Source organism: Argentina silus (genome assembly GCF_951799395.1).
Source record: "Argentina silus genome assembly, chromosome: 2".
Lineage (NCBI taxonomy): Eukaryota > Metazoa > Chordata > Actinopteri > Argentiniformes > Argentinidae > Argentina > Argentina silus.
This window is the reverse complement of record NC_139656.1, coordinates 13,351,492-13,376,838: the sequence shown is the minus strand read 5'-3', so window position 1 is coordinate 13,376,838 and position 25,347 is coordinate 13,351,492. Positions and strand designations below refer to the sequence as shown.

The 25,347-nt window shown below is 45.0% G+C and overlaps 1 long non-coding RNA gene across 1 annotated transcript; it reads right to left on the bottom strand.

The window, feature by feature from the left end:
- Positions 1-1,890: 1,890 nt before the first annotated feature.
- On the bottom strand, positions 1,891-2,755 carry LOC310819871. The gene is made up of 3 exons (XR_014554782.1): positions 2,667-2,755; positions 2,350-2,525; positions 1,891-2,028 (listed from the first exon to the last, which is right to left on the bottom strand). It is a non-coding gene; the product is annotated as an uncharacterized lncRNA (long non-coding RNA).
- Between the last annotated feature and the right edge of the window lie 22,592 nt (positions 2,756-25,347).

Here is a 25,347-nt window from a genome sequence, read left to right as displayed (position 1 = left end):
ACAAATTTGTAAATGTAAATTTTGTAGAATGTAAAAATGACTATATGAAACACAGTTTCAATTCAAATTCCAAACATCAATAGAATGTTTTCTTCTTCTTTTTTTTTTTCTTTTTTAAAGCTTTCTCTGACCATTTGGTGAGTGGTGAAGCCTGTTCTCCAGTCTGAGTAAATTAGTTTCATCTTGTTCTAATCAAAGTGCTGTTGAGTTGTTTGTTTTGTTGTGGCTATCCTGCCTTAAGCTCTGATAAGTAGTTTCTATTGAAAGCCATCTGTTTGAAGTCAATAGCTGTGAAGTGCTGTTAGTCTCCAGTGGGAGGGCCTATCTGGCCTTCCTGATGATCTAGACCCTTATCTCTCTCACCTCCTCAACTACACCTCATCTGCATCAGTTGCTAAAGCTTTATACTACCATTCCAAAATTCAATCCTCTGTCTCTAACCCAAGGAAACTGTTCTCCACATTTTCCTCACTCCTCAACCCCCCTCCCCCCTCCTCTCTGTCTGCCGATGACTTTGTCACCTACTTTGAAAAGAAGGTTGATGACATTAGCAGATCCTTCGCTCTACCTCTCACCAACAATGCTACCCACTGTGCAACAACCAGTCTCTGGTTTATCAGGTTTCTCCCCTGATGATGTTCTAAAACTGGTCACATCCAAGTGGGCAACCACCTGCCCCCTCGATCCTATCCCCTCCCCCCTTCTCCAATCCATCTCCAAAGACCTCCTTCCGTTCCTTACCACTTTAATCAATTCCTCTCTATCCACAGGATCTGTCCCAGCTGCCTTCAAGACAGCCAGAGTCAAGCCTCTTCTCAATAAACCAACTCTTGACCCGTCTGCTGTCCATAACTACAGAACGGTATCCCTTCTCTCCTTCTTATCTAAAACTCTTGAACATGCTGTCTCTAACCAACTGTTTCACTACCTCCTTCAGAACAACTTCCTCGACTCTCACTAATCCGGCTTTAAAGCTGGGCAGTCATACTGAAACTGCTCTCCTCGCTATCACAGAGACCCTCCACTCTGCTCGAGCTTCCTCCCTCTCCTCTGTTCTCATTCTTCTGGACCTGTCCGCTGCATTCAACACAGTAAACCACCCGATCCTTCTCTCCACCCTCTCAGAATTGGGCATCTCTGGCTCTACACTCTCCTGGTTTGCATCCTACCTGGCCGTTCACTCCTACCAGGTGACGTGGAGAGGATAGCTATGTATTTGTTGTAAGTCGCTTTGGATAAAGGCGTCTGCTAAATGCCATAAATGTAATGTAAAATGACCAAGCGAGCACTGAACAGAGACAGTTTTCAAGTGTAATAGACCCTTGTAGTTCACAACCTTTATTCCTCTATTATGAATTATCTCAATTATTTTATTTCAAGCAGCCCCTAATTAAAATTGAGCTTTTGGTCCATGAGCATGCAGATTGAGTTGTATGCAGCACTAATGATGTACATAGAGATGACCAATGAGGTCCCAATAGATACCTTGGGTGCGTGCATGTGACTAGCATGTGGCGTATGAAGGCTGACATAGTACGCAATTTTCAGGTCCAGGTCATCTAACAAGCGCCACTTTTTTCAAATAGTGGTCACATCTTGATTGTGCATCTTTCATTGCTGGGTTGTTTTGGTGAAAGCTTGTACTCACGTGAAGTTTGCATTGGGAAATTCAAATGGTTTGCCTCCAGGTTTACTGAGAATAACATGGATCTGAAGAGGCACAAAGCATAACATTGGCATTTATTTTTTTACTTCACTGTCTGTTTTAAAAAATATATGTCATAAAATCTGATTAATCAGCAAACAAGCAATATATAAATCATTGTCTGGTGAGCGTTTCTGTTGTTACTGACTACTGTCAGTTGGTAGGTGGTGAAATGATTCTTACAAGACTGTTAATTGCATCCTGTATCTGGCTGTAGGTCTCACTGGTGAATGTGACTCTCTCTCTTAGAGGCAATCTCTCCTCCAAAGTGACATTCATTATTTTGAAACCGAGGTCAACAGCAAATGAAGTACTGGAAAGTTCTGAAATTAGTAAACCAAAAGAGATGTTTGTGTGGACTTTCATCACCATTATTGGAAAATATTTTACAAATGCCAATGTAGATCATTTATCACAAAACTGACTGGTCAAAATTGCTTTCAGTATTTTCTACCCCACAACACGTATTAAAACAGATATTTAAGGATCACACACACTGTAATATGAAGATAGTGGAAACAGTTAAATTATTGATTTTAACATCAATTTATCAGGTGGAAAAAATATTCTACTGAAAAATGACATTTGACGGATTGAGTCTACAAAGCACGCTTCAAGTCATTGGAATAATTGGTGTAACTGACTGGTATAATTTGAACTCTGGAAGGTGGTTTGAGTGAATCTCTGAATTCTAAAGATTCTCAGGATTCTGAAGCGACGAGCCAGTTGTCTGTTGACAGCACTAAGGACAGCATTCTCTGAGGGGACTGGGGTGTTGAGCTGAAAAATTAGTCTGATGAAAACTACAACAGACCCAAATCTGTTGGACAGATGAAGGAGGAAAACAAATTGAATAGTCAGAAAATCTACTTTCCATAGAATCTCTGCTATTTTATGGATAGATTTATGCACATCTTAATTGTACTGGAATAATCGTATCAAATGTTTACATCATGCTTACCGAGTGACAGGACGTGCACTCTCTGGTGTCGTCAAAGATGATTCAACAGTTTCTTTTGTGGTTTTATTATCACGTGTCATTGGAGATATTCTTGTGATTGTAATTTCTGTCAAGGGTGTTGATGGAGTTGTGGTTACAGTGGAGGAAGTGGTTGGAGAGACTATGGTAATAGTTGGCCGAGGGGTTTTTGCATTCAGTAATGTTGTGGAACCAGTGGTAGTGGGCACTGGAGCAGAATTTGATGTTATAGCAACACTTGTACTTTGAACAGATGGTTGGGCTGTGCTGGAATTTTGTGAAACTGTTGTAACAATCGGAGCAGCCTCTTGTGTTGTTGTTGTTGTTCTTCTTCTTCTTGTTGGATCTCCATTAGAAGTGCTCTGTGTTGTGGTTTGTGTAAAGGTAGGGGTTGGGGAGGTTGTTGATTGGGGGGAGGACAGTGTTTTAGACGTTTCAGTCTGCTTATTAGTGGTCTGTGTAGGATTTGTTGGGGTTGAGGCTTCTATTGTAATTTTAGTTGTGGTGGGAACAGCCACTGCTGTGGTCAATGTTGCTGTTGCAGAAGATGTGGTAGATGTTTCAAAAACACTTGTAGATTCAACAAGTGGTTGGGCTGTGTTGGTAATTTGTGAAATGGTTGTCACAATGGGAGCAGCCTTTTGTGTTTTTGAAGCTCCATTAGAAGTGCTCTGTGTTCCCACACTTGATGTTGTTGTTGAGATAAATGCACTACTTCTTAATATGGATGTTGTTGAAGGAGCATTTGATGTTGTAAGACGCAGTCCAGTTGTGGAAGCTGTATCTGTTGCGGATTGTGTGAAGGTAGGGGTCGGGGAGATTGTTGTTGGGTTGGAGGACAGTGATGTAGACGTTTCAGGCTGCCTCGTCGTGGTTTTTGTCGGATTTGTTGAGGTGGAGACTGCTATTGTAGTTTCTGACGTGGTTGTGGTGAGAACAGTCCCTGCTGTTGTCAATGTTGCTGCAGCTGTTGTGGAAGATGGGGTAGATGTTTCAGCAACACTTGTGGATTCAACAGGTGGCTGAGCTGTGATGGTAATTTGTGAACCTCTTGGTGTTACAATGGAAGCAGCCTTTTGTGTTGTTGAAGCGCCATTAGAATTGCTCTGTGTTCCCATACTTGGTGTTGTTGTTGAGATAAATGCAGTACTTCTTAATATGGATGTTGTTGAAGGAGCATTTGATGTTGTAAGAGGCAGTCCAGTTGTGGTAGCTGTCTCTGTTGCGGATTGTGTGAAGGTAGGGGTTGAGGAGATTGTTGTTGGGTTGGAGGACAGTGATGTAGACGTTTCAGGCTGCCTCGTCGTGGTTTTTGTCGGATTTGTTGAGGTGGAGACTGCTATTGTAGTTTCTGACGTGGTTGTGGTGAGAACAGTCCCTGCTGTTGTCAATGTTGCTGCAGCTGTTGTGGAAGATGGGGTAGATGTTTCAGCAACACTTGTAGATTCAACAGGTGGCTGAGCTGTGATGGTAATTTGTGAACCTCTTGGTGTTACAATGGGAGCGGCCTTTTGTGTTGTTGAAGCGCCATTAGAAGTGCTCTGTGTTCCCATACTTGGTGTTGTTGTTGAGATAAAGGCAGTACTTCTTAATATGGATGTTGTTGAAGGAGCATTTGATGTTGTAAGAGGCAGTCCAGTTGTGGAAGCTGTATCTGTTGCGGATTGTGTGAAGGTAGGGGTTGGGGAGATTGTTGTTGGTGTGGAGGACATTGGTGTAGACGTTTTAGGCTGCCTCGTCGTCGTTTTTGTCGGATTTGTTGAGGTGGAGACTGCTATTGCATTTTCTGACGTGGTTGTGGTGAGAACAGTCCCTGCTGTTGTCAATGTTGCTGCAGCTGTTGTTGAAGATGGGGTAGATGTTTCAACAACACTTGTAGATTCAACAGGTGGCTGAGCTGTGATGGTAATTTGTGAACCTCTTGGTGTTACAATGGGAGCAGCCTTTTGTGTTGTTGAAGCGCCATTAGAAGTGCTCTGTGTTCCCATACTTGGTGTTGTTGTTGAGATAAATGCAGTACTTCTTAATATGGATGTTGTTGAAGGAGCATTTGATGTTGTAAGAGGCAGTCCAGTTGTGGAAACTGTATCTGTTGCGGATTGTGTGAAGGTAGGGGTTGGGGAGATTGTTGTTGGGGTGGAGGATAGTGGTGTAGACGTTTCAGGCTGCCTCGTCGTGGTTTTTGTCGGATTTGTTGAGATGGAGACTGCTATTGTTTTTTCTGACGTGGTTGTGGTGAGAACAGTCCCTGCTGTTGTCAATGTTGCTGCAACTGTTGTGGAAGATGTGGTAGATGTTTCAGCAACACTTGTAGATTCAACAGGTAGTTGAGCTGTGATGGTAATTCGTGAACCTGTTGGTTTTACAATGGGAGCAGCCTTTTGTGTTGTTGAAGCGCCATTAGAAGTGATCTGTGTTCCCATACTTGGTGTTCTTGTTGAGATGAATGCAGTACTTCTTAATATGGATATTGTTGAAGGAGCATTTGATGTTGTAAGAGGCAGTCCGGTTGTAGTAGCTGTCTCTGTTGCGGATTGTGTGAAGGTAGGGGTTGGGGAGATTGTTGTTGGGTTGGAGGACAGTGATGTAGACGTTTCAGGCTGCCTCGTCGTGGTTTTTGTCGGATTTGTTGAGGTGGAGACTGCTATTGTAGTTTCTGACGTGGTTGTGGTGAGAACAGTCCCTGCTGTTGTCAATGTTGCTGCAGCTGTTGTGGAAGATGGGGTAGATGTTTCAGCAACACTTGTAGATTCAACAGGTGGCTGAGCTGTGATGGTAATTTGTGAACCTCTTGGTGTTACAATGGGAGCAGCCTTTTGTGTTGTTGAAGCGCCATTAGAAGTGCTCTGTGTTCCCATACTTGGTGTTGTTGTTGAGATAAATGCAGTACTTCTTAATATGGATGTTGTTGAAGGAGCATTTGATGTTGTAAGAGGCAGTCCAGTTGTGGTAGCTGTCTCTGTTGCGGATTGTGTGAAGGTAGGGGTTGGGGAGATTGTTGTTGGGGTGGAGGACAGTGGTGTAGACGTTTCAGGCTGCCTCGTCGTGGTTTTTGTAGGATTTGTTGAGGTGGAGACTGCTATTGTAGTTTCTGACGTGGTTGTGGTGAGAACAGTCCCTGCTGTTGTCAATGTTGCTGCAGCTGTTGTGGAAGATGGGGTAGATGGTTCAGCAACACTTGTAGATTCAACAGGTGGTTGAGCTGTGATGGTAATTTGTGAACCTGTTGGTGTTACAATGGGATCAGCCTTTTGTGTTGTTGAAGTGCCATTAGAAGTGCTCTGTGTTCCCATACTTGGTGTTGTTGTTAAGATAAATGCAATACTTCTTAATATTGATGTTGTTGAAGGAGCATTTGATGTTGTACGAGACAGTCCAGTTGTGGTAGCTGTCTCTGTTGCGGATTGTGTAAAGGAAGGGGTTGGGAAGATTGTTGTTGGGGTGGAGGACAGTGGTGTAGATGTTTCAGGCTGCCTCGTCATGGTTTTTGTCGAATTTGTTGAGGTGGAGACTGCTATTGTAGTTTCTGACGTGGTTGTGGTGAGAACAGTCCCTGCTGTTGTCAATGTTGCTGCAGCTGATGTGGAAGATGGAGTAGATGTTTCAGCAACACTTGTAGATTCAACAGGTGGTTGAGCTGTGATGGTAATTTGTGAACCTGTTGGTGTTACAATGGGAGCAGCCTTTTGTGTTGTTGAAGCGCCATTAGAAGTGCTCTGTGTTCCCATACTTGGTGTTGTTGTTGAGATAAATGCAGTACTTCTTAATATGGATGTTGTTGAAGGAGCATTTGATGTTGTAAGAGGCAGTCCAGTTGTGGTAGCTGTCTCTGTTGCGGATTGTGTGAAGGTAGGGGTTGGGGAGATTGTTGTTGGGGTGGAGGACAGTGGTGTAGACGTTTCAGGCTGCCTCGTCGTGGTTTTTGTCGGATTTGTTGAGGTGGAGACTGCTATTGTCTTTTCTGACGTGGTTGTGGTGAGAACAGTCCCTGCTGTTGTCAATGTTGCTGCAGCTGTTGTGGAAGCTGGGGTAGATGTTTCACCAACACTTGTAGATTCAACAGGTGGTTGAGCTGTGATGGTAATTTGTGAACCTGTTGGTGTTACAATGGGAGCAGCCTTTTGTGTTGTTGAAGCGCCATTAGAAGTGCTCTGTGTTCCCATACTTGGTGTTGTTGAGATAAATGCAGTACTTCTTAATATGGATGTTGTTGAAGGAGCATTTGATGTTGTAAGAGGCAGTCGAGCTGTGGTAGATGTCTCTGTTGCGGATTGTGTGAAGGTAGGGGTTGGGGAGATTGTTTTTGGGGTGGAGGACAGTGGTGTAGACGTTTCAGGCTGCCTCGTCATGGGATTTGTCGGATTTGTTGAGGTGGAGACTGCTATTGTAGTTTCTGACGTGGTTGTGGTGAGAACATTCCCTGATGTTGTCAATGTTGCTGCAGCTGTTGTGGAAGCTGGGGTAGATGTTTCAGCAACACTTGTAGATTCAACAGGTGGTTGAGCTGTGATGGTAATTTGTGAACCTGTTGGTGTTACAATGGTAGCAGCCTTTTGTGTTGTTGAAGCGCCATTAGAAGTGCTCTGTGTTCCCATACTTGGTGTTGTTGTTGAGATAAATGCAGTACTTCTTAATATGGATGTTGTTGAAGGAGCATTTGATGTTGTAAGAGGCAGTCCAGTTGTGGTAGCTGTCTCTGTTGCGGATTGTGTGAAGGTAGGGGTTGGGGAGATTGTTGTTGGGGTGGAGGACAGTGGTGTAGACGTTTCAGGCTGCCTCGTCGTGGTTTTTGTCGGATTTGTTGAGGTGGAGACTGCTATTGTCTTTTCTGACGTGGTTGTGGTGAGAACAGTCCCTGCTGTTGTCAATGTTGCTGCAGCTGTTGTGGAAGCTGGGGTAGATGTTTCAGCAACACTTGTAGATTCAACAGGTGGTTGAGCTGTGATGGTAATTTGTGAACCTGTTGGTGTTACAATGGGAGCAGCCTTTTGTGTTGTTGAAGCGCCATTAGAAGTGCTCTGTGTTCCCATACTTGGTGTTGTTGAGATAAATGCAGTACTTCTTAATATGGATGTTGTTGAAGGAGCATTTGATGTTGTAAGAGGCAGTCGAGCTGTGGTAGATGTCTCTGTTGCGGATTGTGTGAAGGTAGGGGTTGGGGAGATTGTTTTTGGGGTGGAGGACAGTGGTGTAGACGTTTCAGGCTGCCTCGTCATGGGATTTGTCGGATTTGTTGAGGTGGAGACTGCTATTGTAGTTTCTGACGTGGTTGTGGTGAGAACATTCCCTGATGTTGTCAATGTTGCTGCAGCTGTTGTGGAAGCTGGGGTAGATGTTTCAGCAACACTTGTAGATTCAACAGGTGGTTGAGCTGTGATGGTAATTTGTGAACCTGTTGGTGTTACAATGGGAGCAGCCTTTTGTGTTGTTGAAGCGCCATTAGAAGTGCTCTGTGTTCCCATACTTGGTGTTGTTGTTGAGATAAATGCAGTACTTCTTAATATGGATGTTGTTGAAGGAGCATTTGATGTTGTAAGAGGCAGTCGAGCTGTGGTAGCTGTCTCTGTTGCGGATTGTGTGAAGGTAGGGGTTGGGGAGATTGTTTTTGGGGTGGAGGACATTGGTGTAGACGTTTCAGGCTGCCTCGTCATGGGTTTTGTCGGATTTGTTGAGGTGGAGACTGCTATTGTAGTTTCTGACATGGTTGTGGTGAGAACAGTCCCTGATGTTGTCAATGTTGCTGCAGCTGTTGTGGAAGATGGGGTAGATGTTTCAGCAACACTTGTAGATTCAACAGGTGGTTGAGCTGTGATGGTAATTTGTGAACCTGTTGGTGTTACAATGGGAGCAGCCTTTTGTGTTGTTGAAGCGCCATTAGAAGTGATCTGTGTTCCCATACTTGGTGTTCTTGTTGAGATGAATGCAGTACTTCTTAATATGGATATTGTTGAAGGAGCATTTGATGTTGTAAGAGGCAGTCCGGTTGTAGTAGCTGTCTCTGTTGCGGATTGTGTGAAGGTAGGGGTTGGGGAGATTGTTGTTGGGTTGGAGGACAGTGATGTAGACGTTTCAGGCTGCCTCGTCGTGGTTTTTGTCGGATTTGTTGAGGTGGAGACTGCTATTGTAGTTTCTGACGTGGTTGTGGTGAGAACATTCCCTGATGTTGTCAATGTTGCTGCAGCTGTTGTGGAAGCTGGGGTAGATGTTTCAGCAACACTTGTAGATTCAACAGGTGGTTGAGCTGTGATGGTAATTTGTGAACCTGTTGGTGTTACAATGGGAGCAGCCTTTTGTGTTGTTGAAGCGCCATTAGAAGTGCTCTGTGTTCCCATACTTGGTGTTGTTGTTGAGATAAATGCAGTACTTCTTAATATGGATGTTGTTGAAGGAGCATTTGATGTTGTAAGAGGCAGTCGAGCTGTGGTAGCTGTCTCTGTTGCGGATTGTGTGAAGGTAGGGGTTGGGGAGATTGTTTTTGGGGTGGAGGACATTGGTGTAGACGTTTCAGGCTGCCTCGTCATGGGTTTTGTCGGATTTGTTGAGGTGGAGACTGCTATTGTAGTTTCTGACATGGTTGTGGTGAGAACAGTCCCTGATGTTGTCAATGTTGCTGCAGCTGTTGTGGAAGATGGGGTAGATGTTTCAGCAACACTTGTAGATTCAACAGGTGGTTGAGCTGTGATGGTAATTTGTGAACCTGTTGGTGTTACAATGGGAGCAGCCTTTTGTGTTGTTGAAGCGCCATTAGAAGTGATCTGTGTTCCCATACTTGGTGTTCTTGTTGAGATGAATGCAGTACTTCTTAATATGGATATTGTTGAAGGAGCATTTGATGTTGTAAGAGGCAGTCCGGTTGTAGTAGCTGTCTCTGTTGCGGATTGTGTGAAGGTAGGGGTTGGGGAGATTGTTGTTGGGTTGGAGGACAGTGATGTAGACGTTTCAGGCTGCCTCGTCGTGGTTTTTGTCGGATTTGTTGAGGTGGAGACTGCTATTGTAGTTTCTGACGTGGTTGTGGTGAGAACAGTCCCTGCTGTTGTCAATGTTGCTGCAGCTGTTGTGGAAGATGCGGTAGATGTTTCAGCAACACTTGTAGATTCAACAGGTGGCTGAGCTGTGATGGTAATTTGTGAACCTCTTGGTGTTACAATGGGAGCAGCCTTTTGTGTTGTTGAAGCGCCATTAGAAGTGCTCTGTGTTCCCATACTTGGTGTTGTTGTTGAGATAAATGCAGTACTTCTTAATATGGATGTTGTTGAAGGAGCATTTGATGTTGTAAGAGGCAGTCCAGTTGTGGTAGCTGTCTCTGTTGCGGATTGTGTGAAGGTAGGGGTTGGGGAGATTGTTGTTGGGGTGGAGGACAGTGGTGTAGACGTTTCAGGCTGCCTCGTCGTGGTTTTTGTAGGATTTGTTGAGGTGGAGACTGCTATTTTAGTTTCTGACGTGGTTGTGGTGAGAACAGTCCCTGCTGTTGTCAATGTTGCTGCAGCTGTTGTGGAAGATGGGGTAGATGGTTCAGCAACACTTGTAGATTCAACAGGTGGTTGAGCTGTGATGGTAATTCGTGAACCTGTTGGTGTTACAATGGGATCAGCCTTTTGTGTTGTTGAAGTGCCATTAGAAGTGCTCTGTGTTCCCATACTTGGTGTTGTTGTTAAGATAAATGCAATACTTCTTAATATTGATGTTGTTGAAGGAGCATTTGATGTTGTACGAGACAGTCCAGTTGTGGTAGCTGTCTCTGTTGCGGATTGTGTAAAGGAAGGGGTTGGGAAGATTGTTGTTGGGGTGGAGGACAGTGGTGTAGATGTTTCAGGCTGCCTCGTCATGGTTTTTGTCGAATTTGTTGAGGTGGAGACTGCTATTGTAGTTTCTGACGTGGTTGTGGTGAGAACAGTCCCTGCTGTTGTCAATGTTGCTGCAGCTGATGTGGAAGATGGAGTAGATGTTTCAGCAACACTTGTAGATTCAACAGGTGGTTGAGCTGTGATGGTAATTTGTGAACCTGTTGGTGTTACAATGGGAGCAGCCTTTTGTGTTGTTGAAGCGCCATTAGAAGTGCTCTGTGTTCCCATACTTGGTGTTGTTGTTGAGATAAATGCAGTACTTCTTAATATGGATGTTGTTGAAGGAGCATTTGATGTTGTAAGAGGCAGTCCAGTTGTGGTAGTTGTCTTTGTTGCGGATTGTGTGAAGGTAGGGGTTGGGGAGATTGTTGTTTGGGTGGAGGACAGTGGTGTAGATGTTTCAGGCTGCCTCGTCGTGGTTTTTGTCGGATTTATTGAGGTTGAGACTGCTATTGTAGTTTCTGACGTGGTTGTGGTGAGAACATTCCCTGATGTTGTCAATGTTGCTGCAGCTGTTGTGGAAGATGGGGTAGATGTTTCAGCAACACTTGTAGATTCAACAGGTGGTTGAGCTGTGATGGTAATTTGTGAACCTGTTGGTGTTACAATGGGAGCAGCCTTTTGTGTTGTTGAAGCGCCATTAGAAGTGCTCTGTGTTCCCATACTTGGTGTTGTTGAGATAAATGCAGTACTTCTTAATATGGATGTTGTTGAAGGAGCATTTGATGTTGTAAGAGGCAGTCGAGCTGTGGTAGATGTCTCTGTTGCGGATTGTGTGAAGGTAGGGGTTGGGGAGATTGTTTTTGGGGTGGAGGACAGTGGTGTAGACGTTTCAGGCTGCCTCGTCATGGGTTTTGTCGGATTTGTTGAGGTGGAGACTGCTATTGTAGTTTCTGACGTGGTTGTGGTGAGAACATTCCCTGATGTTGTCAATGTTGCTGCAGCTGTTGTGGAAGCTGGGGTAGATGTTTCAGCAACACTTGTAGATTCAACAGGTGGTTGAGCTGTGATGGTAATTTGTGAACCTGTTGGTGTTACAATGGGAGCAGCCTTTTGTGTTGTTGAAGCGCCATTAGAAGTGCTCTGTGTTCCCATACTTGGTGTTGTTGTTGAGATAAATGCAGTACTTCTTAATATGGATGTTGTTGAAGGAGCATTTGATGTTGTAAGAGGCAGTCGAGCTGTGGTAGCTGTCTCTGTTGCGGATTGTGTGAAGGTAGGGGTTGGGGAGATTGTTTTTGGGGTGGAGGACAGTGGTGTAGACGTTTCAGGCTGCCTCGTCATGGGTTTTGTCGGATTTGTTGAGGTGGAGACTGCTATTGTAGTTTCTGACATGGTTGTGGTGAGAACAGTCCCTGCTGTTGTCAATGTTGCTGCAGCTGTTGTGGAAGATGGGGTAGATGTTTCAGCAACACTTGTAGATTCAACAGGTGGCTGAGCTGTGATGGTAATTTGTGAACCTCTTGGTGTTACAATGGGAGCAGCCTTTTGTGTTGTTGAAGCGCCATTAGAAGTGCTCTGTGTTCCCATACTTGGTGTTGTTGTTGAGATAAATGCAGTACTTCTTAATATGGATGTTGTTGAAGGAGCATTTGATGTTGTAAGAGGCAGTCCAGTTGTGGTAGCTGTCTCTGTTGCGGATTGTGTGAAGGTAGGGGTTGGGGAGATTGTTGTTGGGGTGGAGGACAGTGGTGTAGACGTTTCAGGCTGCCTCGTCGTGGTTTTTGTAGGATTTGTTGAGGTGGAGACTGCTATTGTAGTTTCTGACGTGGTTGTGGTGAGAACAGTCCCTGCTGTTGTCAATGTTGCTGCAGCTGTTGTGGAAGATGGGGTAGATGGTTCAGCAACACTTGTAGATTCAACAGGTGGTTGAGCTGTGATGGTAATTCGTGAACCTGTTGGTGTTACAATGGGATCAGCCTTTTGTGTTGTTGAAGTGCCATTAGAAGTGCTCTGTGTTCCCATACTTGGTGTTGTTGTTAAGATAAATGCAATACTTCTTAATATTGATGTTGTTGAAGGAGCATTTGATGTTGTACGAGACAGTCCAGTTGTGGTAGCTGTCTCTGTTGCGGATTGTGTAAAGGAAGGGGTTGGGAAGATTGTTGTTGGGGTGGAGGACAGTGGTGTAGATGTTTCAGGCTGCCTCGTCATGGTTTTTGTCGAATTTGTTGAGGTGGAGACTGCTATTGTAGTTTCTGACGTGGTTGTGGTGAGAACAGTCCCTGCTGTTGTCAATGTTGCTGCAGCTGATGTGGAAGATGGAGTAGATGTTTCAGCAACACTTGTAGATTCAACAGGTGGTTGAGCTGTGATGGTAATTTGTGAACCTGTTGGTGTTACAATGGGAGCAGCCTTTTGTGTTGTTGAAGCGCCATTAGAAGTGCTCTGTGTTCCCATACTTGGTGTTGTTGTTGAGATAAATGCAGTACTTCTTAATATGGATGTTGTTGAAGGAGCATTTGATGTTGTAAGAGGCAGTCCAGTTGTGGTAGTTGTCTTTGTTGCGGATTGTGTGAAGGTAGGGGTTGGGGAGATTGTTGTTGGGGTGGAGGACAGTGGTGTAGACGTTTCAGGCTGCCTCGTCGTGGTTTTTGTAGGATTTGTTGAGGTGGAGACTGCTATTGTAGTTTCTGACGTGGTTGTGGTGAGAACAGTCCCTGCTGTTGTCAATGTTGCTGCAGCTGTTGTGGAAGATGGGGTAGATGGTTCAGCAACACTTGTAGATTCAACAGGTGGTTGAGCTGTGATGGTAATTCGTGAACCTGTTGGTGTTACAATGGGATCAGCCTTTTGTGTTGTTGAAGTGCCATTAGAAGTGCTCTGTGTTCCCATACTTGGTGTTGTTGTTAAGATAAATGCAATACTTCTTAATATTGATGTTGTTGAAGGAGCATTTGATGTTGTACGAGACAGTCCAGTTGTGGTAGCTGTCTCTGTTGCGGATTGTGTAAAGGAAGGGGTTGGGAAGATTGTTGTTGGGGTTGAGGACAGTGGTGTAGATGTTTCAGGCTGCCTCGTCATGGTTTTTGTCGAATTTGTTGAGGTGGAGACTGCTATTGTAGTTTCTGACGTGGTTGTGGTGAGAACAGTCCCTGCTGTTGTCAATGTTGCTGCAGCTGATGTGGAAGATGGAGTAGATGTTTCAGCAACACTTGTAGATTCAACAGGTGGTTGAGCTGTGATGGTAATTTGTGAACCTGTTGGTGTTACAATGGGAGCAGCCTTTTGTGTTGTTGAAGCGCCATTAGAAGTGCTCTGTGTTCCCATACTTGGTGTTGTTGTTGAGATAAATGCAGTACTTCTTAATATGGATGTTGTTGAAGGAGCATTTGATGTTGTAAGAGGCAGTCCAGTTGTGGTAGTTGTCTTTGTTGCGGATTGTGTGAAGGTAGGGGTTGGGGAGATTGTTGTTTGGGTGGAGGACAGTGGTGTAGATGTTTCAGGCTGCCTCGTCGTGGTTTTTGTCGGATTTATTGAGGTTGAGACTGCTATTGTAGTTTCTGACGTGGTTGTGGTGAGAACATTCCCTGATGTTGTCAATGTTGCTGCAGCTGTTGTGGAAGATGGGGTAGATGTTTCAGCAACACTTGTAGATTCAACAGGTGGTTGAGCTGTGATGGTAATTTGTGAACCTGTTGGTGTTACAATGGGAGCAGCCTTTTGTGTTGTTGAAGCGCCATTAGAAGTGCTCTGTGTTCCCATACTTGGTGTTGTTGAGATAAATGCAGTACTTCTTAATATGGATGTTGTTGAAGGAGCATTTGATGTTGTAAGAGGCAGTCGAGCTGTGGTAGATGTCTCTGTTGCGGATTGTGTGAAGGTAGGGGTTGGGGAGATTGTTTTTGGGGTGGAGGACAGTGGTGTAGACGTTTCAGGCTGCCTCGTCATGGGTTTTGTCGGATTTGTTGAGGTGGAGACTGCTATTGTAGTTTCTGACGTGGTTGTGGTGAGAACATTCCCTGATGTTGTCAATGTTGCTGCAGCTGTTGTGGAAGCTGGGGTAGATGTTTCAGCAACACTTGTAGATTCAACAGGTGGTTGAGCTGTGATGGTAATTTGTGAACCTGTTGGTGTTACAATGGGAGCAGCCTTTTGTGTTGTTGAAGCGCCATTAGAAGTGCTCTGTGTTCCCATACTTGGTGTTGTTGTTGAGATAAATGCAGTACTTCTTAATATGGATGTTGTTGAAGGAGCATTTGATGTTGTAAGAGGCAGTCGAGCTGTGGTAGCTGTCTCTGTTGCGGATTGTGTGAAGGTAGGGGTTGGGGAGATTGTTTTTGGGGTGGAGGACAGTGGTGTAGACGTTTCAGGCTGCCTCGTCATGGGTTTTGTCGGATTTGTTGAGGTGGAGACTGCTATTGTAGTTTCTGACATGGTTGTGGTGAGAACAGTCCCTGCTGTTGTCAATGTTGCTGCAGCTGTTGTGGAAGATGGGGTAGATGTTTCAGCAACACTTGTAGATTCAACAGGTGGCTGAGCTGTGATGGTAATTTGTGAACCTCTTGGTGTTACAATGGGAGCAGCCTTTTGTGTTGTTGAAGCGCCATTAGAAGTGCTCTGTGTTCCCATACTTGGTGTTGTTGTTGAGATAAATGCAGTACTTCTTAATATGGATGTTGTTGAAGGAGCATTTGATGTTGTAAGAGGCAGTCCAGTTGTGGTAGCTGTCTCTGTTGCGGATTGTGTGAAGGTAGGGGTTGGGGAGATTGTTGTTGGGGTGGAGGACAGGGGTGTAGACGTTTCAGGCTGCCTCGTCGTGGTTTTTGTAGGATTTGTTGAGGTGGAGACTGCTATTGTAGTTTCTGACGTGGTTGTGGTGAGAACAGTCCCTGCTGTTGTCAATGTTGCTGCAGCTGTTGTGGAAGATGGGGTAGATGGTTCAGCAACACTTGTAGATTCAACAGGTGGTTGAGCTGTGATGGTAATTCGTGAACCTGTTGGTGTTACAATGGGATCAGCCTTTTGTGTTGTTGAAGTGCCATTAGAAGTGCTCTGTGTTCCCATACTTGGTGTTGTTGTTAAGATAAATGCAATACTTCTTAATATTGATGTTGTTGAAGGAGCATTTGATGTTGTACGAGACAGTCCAGTTGTGGTAGCTGTCTCTGTTGCGGATTGTGTAAAGGAAGGGGTTGGGAAGATTGTTGTTGGGGTGGAGGACAGTGGTGTAGATGTTTCAGGCTGCCTCGTCATGGTTTTTGTCGAATTTGTTGAGGTGGAGACTGCTATTGTAGTTTCTGACGTGGTTGTGGTGAGAACAGTCCCTGCTGTTGTCAATGTTGCTGCAGCTGATGTGGAAGATGGAGTAGATGTTTCAGCAACACTTGTAGATTCAACAGGTGGTTGAGCTGTGATGGTAATTTGTGAACCTGTTGGTGTTACAATGGGAGCAGCCTTTTGTGTTGTTGAAGCGCCATTAGAAGTGCTCTGTGTTCCCATACTTGGTGTTGTTGAGATAAATGCAGTACTTCTTAATATGGATGTTGTTGAAGGAGCATTTGATGTTGTAAGAGGCAGTCCAGTTGTGGTAGTTGTCTTTGTTGCGGATTGTGTGAAGGTAGGGGTTGGGGAGATTGTTGTTGGGGTGGAGGACAGTGGTGTAGACGTTTCAGGCTGCCTCGTCGTGGTTTTTGTAGGATTTGTTGAGGTGGAGACTGCTATTGTAGTTTCTGACGTGGTTGTGGTGAGAACAGTCCCTGCTGTTGTCAATGTTGCTGCAGCTGTTGTGGAAGATGGGGTAGATGGTTCAGCAACACTTGTAGATTCAACAGGTGGTTGAGCTGTGATGGTAATTCGTGAACCTGTTGGTGTTACAATGGGATCAGCCTTTTGTGTTGTTGAAGTGCCATTAGAAGTGCTCTGTGTTCCCATACTTGGTGTTGTTGTTAAGATAAATGCAATACTTCTTAATATTGATGTTGTTGAAGGAGCATTTGATGTTGTACGAGACAGTCCAGTTGTGGTAGCTGTCTCTGTTGCGGATTGTGTAAAGGAAGGGGTTGGGAAGATTGTTGTTGGGGTGGAGGACAGTGGTGTAGATGTTTCAGGCTGCCTCGTCATGGTTTTTGTCGAATTTGTTGAGGTGGAGACTGCTATTGTAGTTTCTGACGTGGTTGTGGTGAGAACAGTCCCTGCTGTTGTCAATGTTGCTGCAGCTGATGTGGAAGATGGAGTAGATGTTTCAGCAACACTTGTAGATTCAACAGGTGGTTGAGCTGTGATGGTAATTTGTGAACCTGTTGGTGTTACAATGGGAGCAGCCTTTTGTGTTGTTGAAGCGCCATTAGAAGTGCTCTGTGTTCCCATACTTGGTGTTGTTGTTGAGATAAATGCAGTACTTCTTAATATGGATGTTGTTGAAGGAGCATTTGATGTTGTAAGAGGCAGTCCAGTTGTGGTAGTTGTCTTTGTTGCGGATTGTGTGAAGGTAGGGGTTGGGGAGATTGTTGTTTGGGTGGAGGACAGTGGTGTAGATGTTTCAGGCTGCCTCGTCGTGGTTTTTGTCGGATTTATTGAGGTTGAGACTGCTATTGTAGTTTCTGACGTGGTTGTGGTGAGAACATTCCCTGATGTTGTCAATGTTGCTGCAGCTGTTGTGGAAGATGGGGTAGATGTTTCAGCAACACTTGTAGATTCAACAGGTGGTTGAGCTGTGATGGTAATTTGTGAACCTGTTGGTGTTACAATGGGAGCAGCCTTTTGTGTTGTTGAAGCGCCATTAGAAGTGCTCTGTGTTCCCATACTTGGTGTTGTTGAGATAAATGCAGTACTTCTTAATATGGATGTTGTTGAAGGAGCATTTGATGTTGTAAGAGGCAGTCGAGCTGTGGTAGATGTCTCTGTTGCGGATTGTGTGAAGGTAGGGGTTGGGGAGATTGTTTTTGGGGTGGAGGACAGTGGTGTAGACGTTTCAGGCTGCCTCGTCATGGGTTTTGTCGGATTTGTTGAGGTGGAGACTGCTATTGTAGTTTCTGACATGGTTGTGGTGAGAACAGTCCCTGATGTTGTCAATGTTGCTGCAGCTGTTGTGGAAGATGGGGTAGATGTTTCAGCAACACTTGTAGATTCAACAGGTGGTTGAGCTGTGATGGTAATTTGTGAACCTGTTGGTGTTACAATGGGAGCAGCCTTTTGTGTTGTTGAAGCGCCATTAGAAGTGCTCTGTGTTCCCATACTTGGTGTTGTTGTTGAGATAAATGCAGTACTTCTTAATATGGATGTTGTTGAAGGAGCATTTGATGTTGTAAGAGGCAGTCCAGTTGTGGTAGCTGTCTCTGTTGAGGATTGTGTGAAGGTAGGGGTTGGGGAGATTGTTTTTGGGGTGGAGGACAGTGGTGTAGACGTTTCATGCTGCCTCGTCGTGGGTTTTGTCGGATTTGTTGAGGTAGAGACTGCTATTGTAGTTTCTGACGTGGTTGTGGTGAGAACAGTCCCTGATGTTGTCAATGTTGCTGCAGCTGTTGTGGAAGATAGGGTAGATGGTTCAGCAACACTTGTAGATTCAACAGGTGGTTGATTTGTGATGGTAATTTGTGAACCTGTTGGTGTTACAATGGGATCAGCCTTTTGTGTTGTTGAAGCGCCATTAGAAGTGCTCTGTGTTCCCACACTTGGTGTTGTTGTTGAGATAAATGCAGTACTTCTTAATATGGATGTTGTTGAAGGAGCATTTGATGTTGTAAAAGGCAGTCGAGCTGTGGTAGCTGTCTCTGTTGCGGATTGTGTGAAGGTAGGGGTTGGGGAGATTGTTGTTGGGGTGGAGGACAGTGGTGTAGACGTTTCAGGCAGCCTCGTCGTGGTTTTTGTCGGATTTGTTGAGTAGGAGACTGCTATTGTAGTTTCTGAAGTGGTTGTGGTGAGAACATTCCCTGATGTTGTCAATGTTGCTGCAGCTGTTGTGGAAGCTGGGGTAGATGTTTCAGCAACACTTGTAGATTCAACAGGTGGTTGAGCTGTGATGGTAATTTGTGAACCTGTTGGTGTTACAATGGGAGCAGCCTTTTGTGTTGTTGAAGCGCCATTAGAAGTGCTCTGTGTTCCCATACTTGGTGTTGTTGTTGAGATAAATGCAGTACTTCTTAATATGGATGTTGTTGAAGGAGCATTTGATGTTGTAAGAGGCAGTCGAGCTGTGGTAGATGTCTCTGTTGCGGATTGTGTGAAGGTAGGGGTTGGGGAGATTGTTTTTGGGGTGGAGGACAGTGGTGTAGACGTTTCAGGCTGCCTCGTCGTGGGTTTTGTCGGATTTGTTGAGGTAGAGACTGCTATTGTAGTTTCTGACGTGGTTGTGGTGAGAACAGTCCCTGATGTTGTCAATGTTGCTGCAGCTGTTGTGGAAGATGGGGTAGATGGTTCAGCAACACTTGTAGATTCAACAGGTGGTTGAGCTGTGATGGTAATTTGTGAACCTGTTGGTGTTACAATGGGAGCAGCCTTTTGTGTTGTTGAAGCGCCATTAGAAGTGCTCTGTGTTCCCATACTTGGTGTTGTTGTTGAGATAAATGCAGTACTTCTTAATATAGATGTTGTTGAAGGAGCATTTGATGTTGTAAGAGGCAGTCGAGCTGTGGTAGATGTCTCTGTTGCGGATTGTGTGAAGGTAGGGGTTGGGGAGATTGTTGTTGGGGTGGTGGAACGTGGTGTAGACGTTTCAGGCTGCCTCGTCGTGGTTTTTGTCGGATTTGTTGAGGTGGAGACTGCTATTGTCTTTTCTGACGTGGTTGTGGTGAGAACAGTCCCTGCTGTTGTCAATGTTGCTGCAGCTGTTGTGGAAGCTGGGGTAGATGTTTCAGCAACACTTGTAGATTCAACAGGTGGTTGAGCTGTGATGGTAATTTGTGAACCTGTTGGTGTTACAATGGGAGCAGCCTTTTGTGTTGTTGAAGCGCCATTAGAAGTGCTCTGTGTTCCCATACTTGGTGTTGTTGAGATAAATGCAGTACTTCTTAATATGGATGTTGTTGAAGGAGCATTTGATGTTGTAAGAGGCAGTCGAGCTGTGGTAGATGTCTCTGTTGCGGATTGTGTGAAGGTAGGGGTTGGGGAGATTGTTTTTGGGGTGGAGGACAGTGGTGTAGACGTTTCAGGCTGCCTCGTCATAGGTTTTGTCGGATTTGTTGAGGTGGAGACTGCTATTGTAGTTTCTGACATGGTTGTGGTGAGAACAGTCCCTGATGTTGTCAATGTTGCTGCAGCTGTTGTGGAAGATGGGGTAGATGTTTCAGCAACACTTGTAGATTCAACAGGTGGTTGAGCTGTGATGGTAATTTGTGAACCTGTTGGTGTTACAATGGGATCAGCCTTTTGTGTTGTTGAAGCGCCATTAGAAGTGCTCTGTGTTCCCATACTTGGTGTTGTTGTTGAGATAAATGCAGTACTTCTTAATATGGATGTTGTTGAAGGAGCATTTGATGTTGTAAGAGGCAGTCGAGCTGTGGTAGCTGTCTCTGTTGCGGATTGTGTGAAGGTAGGGGTTGGGGAGATTGTTTTTGGGGTGGAGGACAGTGGTGTAGACGTTTCAGGCTGCCTCGTCATGGGTTTTGTCGGATTTGTTGAGGTGGAGACTGCTATTGTAGTTTCTGACATGGTTGTGGTGAGAACAGTCCCTGATGTTGTCAATGTTGCTGCAGCTGTTGTGGAAGATGGGGTAGATGTTTCAGCAACACTTGTAGATTCAACAGGTGGTTGAGCTGTGATGGTAATTTGTGAACCTGTTGGTGTTACAATGGGATCAGCCTTTTGTGTTGTTGAAGCGCCATTAGAAGTGCTCTGTGTTCCCATACTTGGTGTTGTTGTTGAGATAAATGCAGTACTTCTTAATATGGATGTTGTTGAAGGAGCATTTGATGTTGTAAGAGGCAGTCGAGCTGTGGTAGCTGTCTCTGTTGCGGATTGTGTGAAGGTAGGGGTTGGGGAGATTGTTTTTGGGGTGGAGGACAGTGGTGTAGACGTTTCAGGCTGCCTCGTCATGGGTTTTGTCGGATTTGTTGAGGTGGAGACTGCTATTGTAGTTTCTGACATGGTTGTGGTGAGAACAGTCCCTGATGTTGTCAATGTTGCTGCAGCTGTTGTGGAAGATGGGGTAGATGTTTCAGCAACACTTGTAGATTCAACAGGTGGTTGAGCTGTGATGGTAATTTGTGAACCTGTTGGTGTTACAATGGGAGCAGCCTTTTGTGTTGTTGAAGCGCCATTAGAAGTGCTCTGTGTTCCCATACTTGGTGTTGTTGTTGAGATAAATACAGTACTTCTTAATATGGATGTTGTTGAAGGAGCATTTGATGTTGTTAAAGGGAGTCCAGTGGTGGTAGCTGTCTCTGTTGAGGATTGTTTGAAGGTAGGGGTTGGGGAGATTGTTGTTGGGGTGGAGGAAAGTGGTGTAGACGTTTCAGGCTGCCTCGTCGTGGTTTTTGTCGGATTTGTTGAGGTGGAGACTGCTATTGTAGTTTCTGACGTGGTTGTGGTGAGAACATTCCCTGATGTTGTCAATGTTGCTGCAGCTGTTGTGGAAGATGGGGTAGATGGTTCATCAACACTTGTAGATTCAACAGGTGGTTGAGTTGTGATGGTAATTTGTGAACCTGTTGGTGTTACAATGGGATCAGCCTTTTGTGTTGTTGAAGCGCCATTAGAAGTGCTCTGTGTTCCCATACTTGGTGTTGTTGTTGAGATAAATGCAGTACTTCTTAATATGGATGTTGTTGAAGGAGCATTTGATGTTGTAAGAGGCAGTCGAGCTGTGGTAGCTGTCTCTGTTGCGGATTGTGTGAAGGTAGGGGTTGGGGAGATTGTTTTTGGGGTGGAGGACAGTGGTGTAGACGTTTCAGGCTGCCTCGTTGTGGGTTTTGTCGGATTTGTTGAGGTGGAGACTGCTATTGTAGTTTCTGACATGGTTGTGGTGAGAACAGTCCCTGATGTTGTCAATGTTGCTGCAGCTGTTGTGGAAGATGGGGTAGATGTTTCAGCAACACTTGTAGATTCAACAGGTGGTTGAGCTGTGATGGTAATTTGTGAACCTGTTGGTGTTACAATGGGAGCAGCCTTTTGTGTTGTTGAAGCGCCATTAGAAGTGCTCTGTGTTCCCATACTTGGTGTTGTTGTTGAGATAAATGCAGTACTTCTTAATATGGATGTTGTTGAAGGAGCATTTGATGTTGTAAGAGGCAGTCGAGCTGTGGTAGCTGTCTCTGTTGCGGATTGTGTGAAGGTAGGGGTTGGGGAGATTGTTTTTGGGGTGGAGGACAGTGGTGTAGACGTTTCAGGCTGCCTCGTCATGGGTTTTGTCGGATTTGTTGAGGTGGAGACTGCTATTGTAGTTTCTGACATGGTTGTGGTGAGAACAGTCCCTGATGTTGTCAATGTTGCTGCAGCTGTTGTGGAAGATGGGGTAGATGTTTCAGCAACACTTGTAGATTCAACAGGTGGTTGAGCTGTGATGGTAATTTGTGAACCTGTTGGTGTTACAATGGGAGCAGCCTTTTGTGTTGTTGAAGCGCCATTAGAAGTGCTCTGTGTTCCCATACTTGGTGTTGTTGTTGAGATAAATACAGTACTTCTTAATATGGATGTTGTTGAAGGAGCATTTGATGTTGTTAAAGGGAGTCCAGTGGTGGTAGCTGTCTCTGTTGAGGATTGTTTGAAGGTAGGGGTTGGGGAGATTGTTGTTGGGGTGGAGGAAAGTGGTGTAGATGTTTCAGGCTGCCTCGTCGTGGTTTTTGTCGGATTTGTTGAGGTGGAGACTGCTATTGTAGTTTCTGACGTGGTTGTGGTGAGAACATTCCCTGATGTTGTCAATGTTGCTGCAGCTGTTGTGGAAGATGGGGTAGATGGTTCATCAACACTTGTAGATTCAACAGGTGGTTGAGTTGTGATGGTAATTTGTGAACCTGTTGGTGTTACAATGGGATCAGCCTTTTGTGTTGTTGAAGCGCCATTAGAAGTGCTCTGTGTTCCCATACTTGGTGTTGTTGTTGAGATAAATGCAGTACTTCTTAATATGGATGTTGTTGAAGGAGCATTTGATGTTGTAAGAGGCAGTCGAGCTGTGGTAGCTGTCTCTGTTGCGGATTGTGTGAAGGTAGGGGTTGGGGAGATTGTTTTTGGGGTGGAGGACAGTGGTGTAGACGTTTCAGGCTGCCTCGTCGTGGGTTTTGTCGGATTTGTTGAGGTGGAGACTGCTATTGTAGTTTCTGACATGGTTGTGGTGAGAACATTCCCTGATGTTGTCAATGTTGCTGCAGCTGTTGTGGAAGATGGGGTAGATGTTTCAGCAACACTTGTAGATTCAATAGGTAGTTGAGTTGTGATGGTAATTTGTGAACCTGTTGGTGTTACAAGGGGAGCAGCCTTTTGTGTTGTTGAAGCGCCATTAGAAGTGCTCTGTGTTCCCATACTTGGTGTTGTTGTTGAGATAAATGCAGTACTTCTTAATATGGATGTTGTTGAAGGAGCATTTGATGTTGTAAGAGGCAGTCCAGTTGTGGTAGCTGTCTCTGTTGCGGATTGTGTGAAGGTAGGGGTTGGGGAGATTGTTGTTGGGGTGGAGGACAGTGGTGTAGACGTTTCAGGCTGCCTCGTCGTGGGTTTTGTTGGATTTGTTGAGGTGGAGACTGCTATTGTAGTTTCTGACGTGGTTGTGGTGAGAACATTCCCTGATGTTGTCAATGTTGCTGCAGCTGTTGTGGAAGATGGGGTAGATGTTTCAGCAACACTTGTAGATTCAACAGGTGGTTGAGTTGTGATGGTAATTTGTGAACCTGTTGGTGTTACAATGGGATCAGCCTTTTGTGTTGTTGAAGCGCCATTAGAAGTGCTCTGGGTTCCCATACTTGGTGTTGTTGTTGAGATAAATGCAGTACTTCTTAATATGGATGTTGTTGAAGGAGCATTTGATGTTGTTAAAGGGAGTCCAGTGGTGGTAGCTGTCTCTGTTGAGGATTGTTTGAAGGTAGGGGTTGGGGAGATTGTTGTTGGGGTGGAGGAAAGTGGTGTAGATGTTTCAGGCTGCCTCGTCGTGGTTTTTGTCGGATTTGTTGAGGTGGAGACTGCTATTGTAGTTTCTGACGTGGTTGTGGTGAGAACATTCCCTGATGTTGTCAATGTTGCTGCAGCTGTTGTGGAAGATGGGGTAGATGGTTCATCAACACTTGTAGATTCAACAGGTGGTTGAGTTGTGATGGTAATTTGTGAACCTGTTGGTGTTACAATGGGATCAGCCTTTTGTGTTGTTGAAGCGCCATTAGAAGTGCTCTGTGTTCCCATACTTGGTGTTGTTGTTGAGATAAATGCAGTACTTCTTAATATGGATGTTGTTGAAGGAGCATTTGATGTTGTAAGAGGCAGTCGAGCTGTGGTAGCTGTCTCTGTTGCGGATTGTGTGAAGGTAGGGGTTGGGGAGATTGTTTTTGGGGTGGAGGACAGTGGTGTAGACGTTTCAGGCTGCCTCGTCGTGGGTTTTGTCGGATTTGTTGAGGTGGAGACTGCTATTGTAGTTTCTGACATGGTTGTGGTGAGAACATTCCCTGATGTTGTCAATGTTGCTGCAGCTGTTGTGGAAGATGGGGTAGATGTTTCAGCAACACTTGTAGATTCAATAGGTAGTTGAGTTGTGATGGTAATTTGTGAACCTGTTGGTGTTACAAGGGGAGCAGCCTTTTGTGTTGTTGAAGCGCCATTAGAAGTGCTCTGTGTTCCCATACTTGGTGTTGTTGTTGAGATAAATGCAGTACTTCTTAATATGGATGTTGTTGAAGGAGCATTTGATGTTGTAAGAGGCAGTCCAGTTGTGGTAGCTGTCTCTGTTGCGGATTGTGTGAAGGTAGGGGTTGGGGAGATTGTTGTTGGGGTGGAGGACAGTGGTGTAGACGTTTCAGGCTGCCTCGTCGTGGGTTTTGTTGGATTTGTTGAGGTGGAGACTGCTATTGTAGTTTCTGACGTGGTTGTGGTGAGAACATTCCCTGATGTTGTCAATGTTGCTGCAGCTGTTGTGGAAGATGGGGTAGATGTTTCAGCAACACTTGTAGATTCAACAGGTGGTTGAGTTGTGATGGTAATTTGTGAACCTGTTGGTGTTACAATGGGATCAGCCTTTTGTGTTGTTGAAGCGCCATTAGAAGTGCTCTGGGTTCCCATACTTGGTGTTGTTGTTGAGATAAATGCAGTACTTCTTAATATGGATGTTGTTGAAGGAGCATTTGATGTTGTAAGAGGCAGTCCAGTTGTGGTAGCTGTCTCTGTTGCGGATTGTGTGAAGGTAGGGGTTGGGGAGATTGTTGTTGGGGTGGAGGACAGTGGTGTAGACGTTTCAGGCAGCCTCGTCGTGGTTTTTGGCGGATTTGTTGAGGTGGTGACTGCTATTGTAGTTTCTGACGTGGTTGTGGTGAGAACATTCCCTGATGTTGTCAATGTTGCTGCAGCTGTTGTGGAAGATGGGGTAGATGTTTCACCAACACTTGTAGATTCAACAGGTGGTTGAGCTGTGATGGTAATTTGTGAACCTGTTGGTCTTACAATGGGAGCAGCCTTTTGTGTTGTTGAAGCGCCATTTGAAGTGCTCTGTGTTCCCATACTTGGTGTTGTTGTTGAGATGAATGCAGTACTTCTTAATATGGATGTTGTTGAAGGAGCATTTGATGTTGTAAGAGGGAGTCCAGTTGTGGTAGCTGTCTCTGTTGCGGATTGTGTGAAGGTAGGGGTTGGGGAGATTGTTGTTGGGGTGGAGGACAGTGGTGTAGACGTTTCAGGCAGCCTCGTCGTGGTTTTTGGCGGATTTGTTGAGGTGGTGACTGCTATTGTAGTTTCTGACGTGGTTGTGGTGA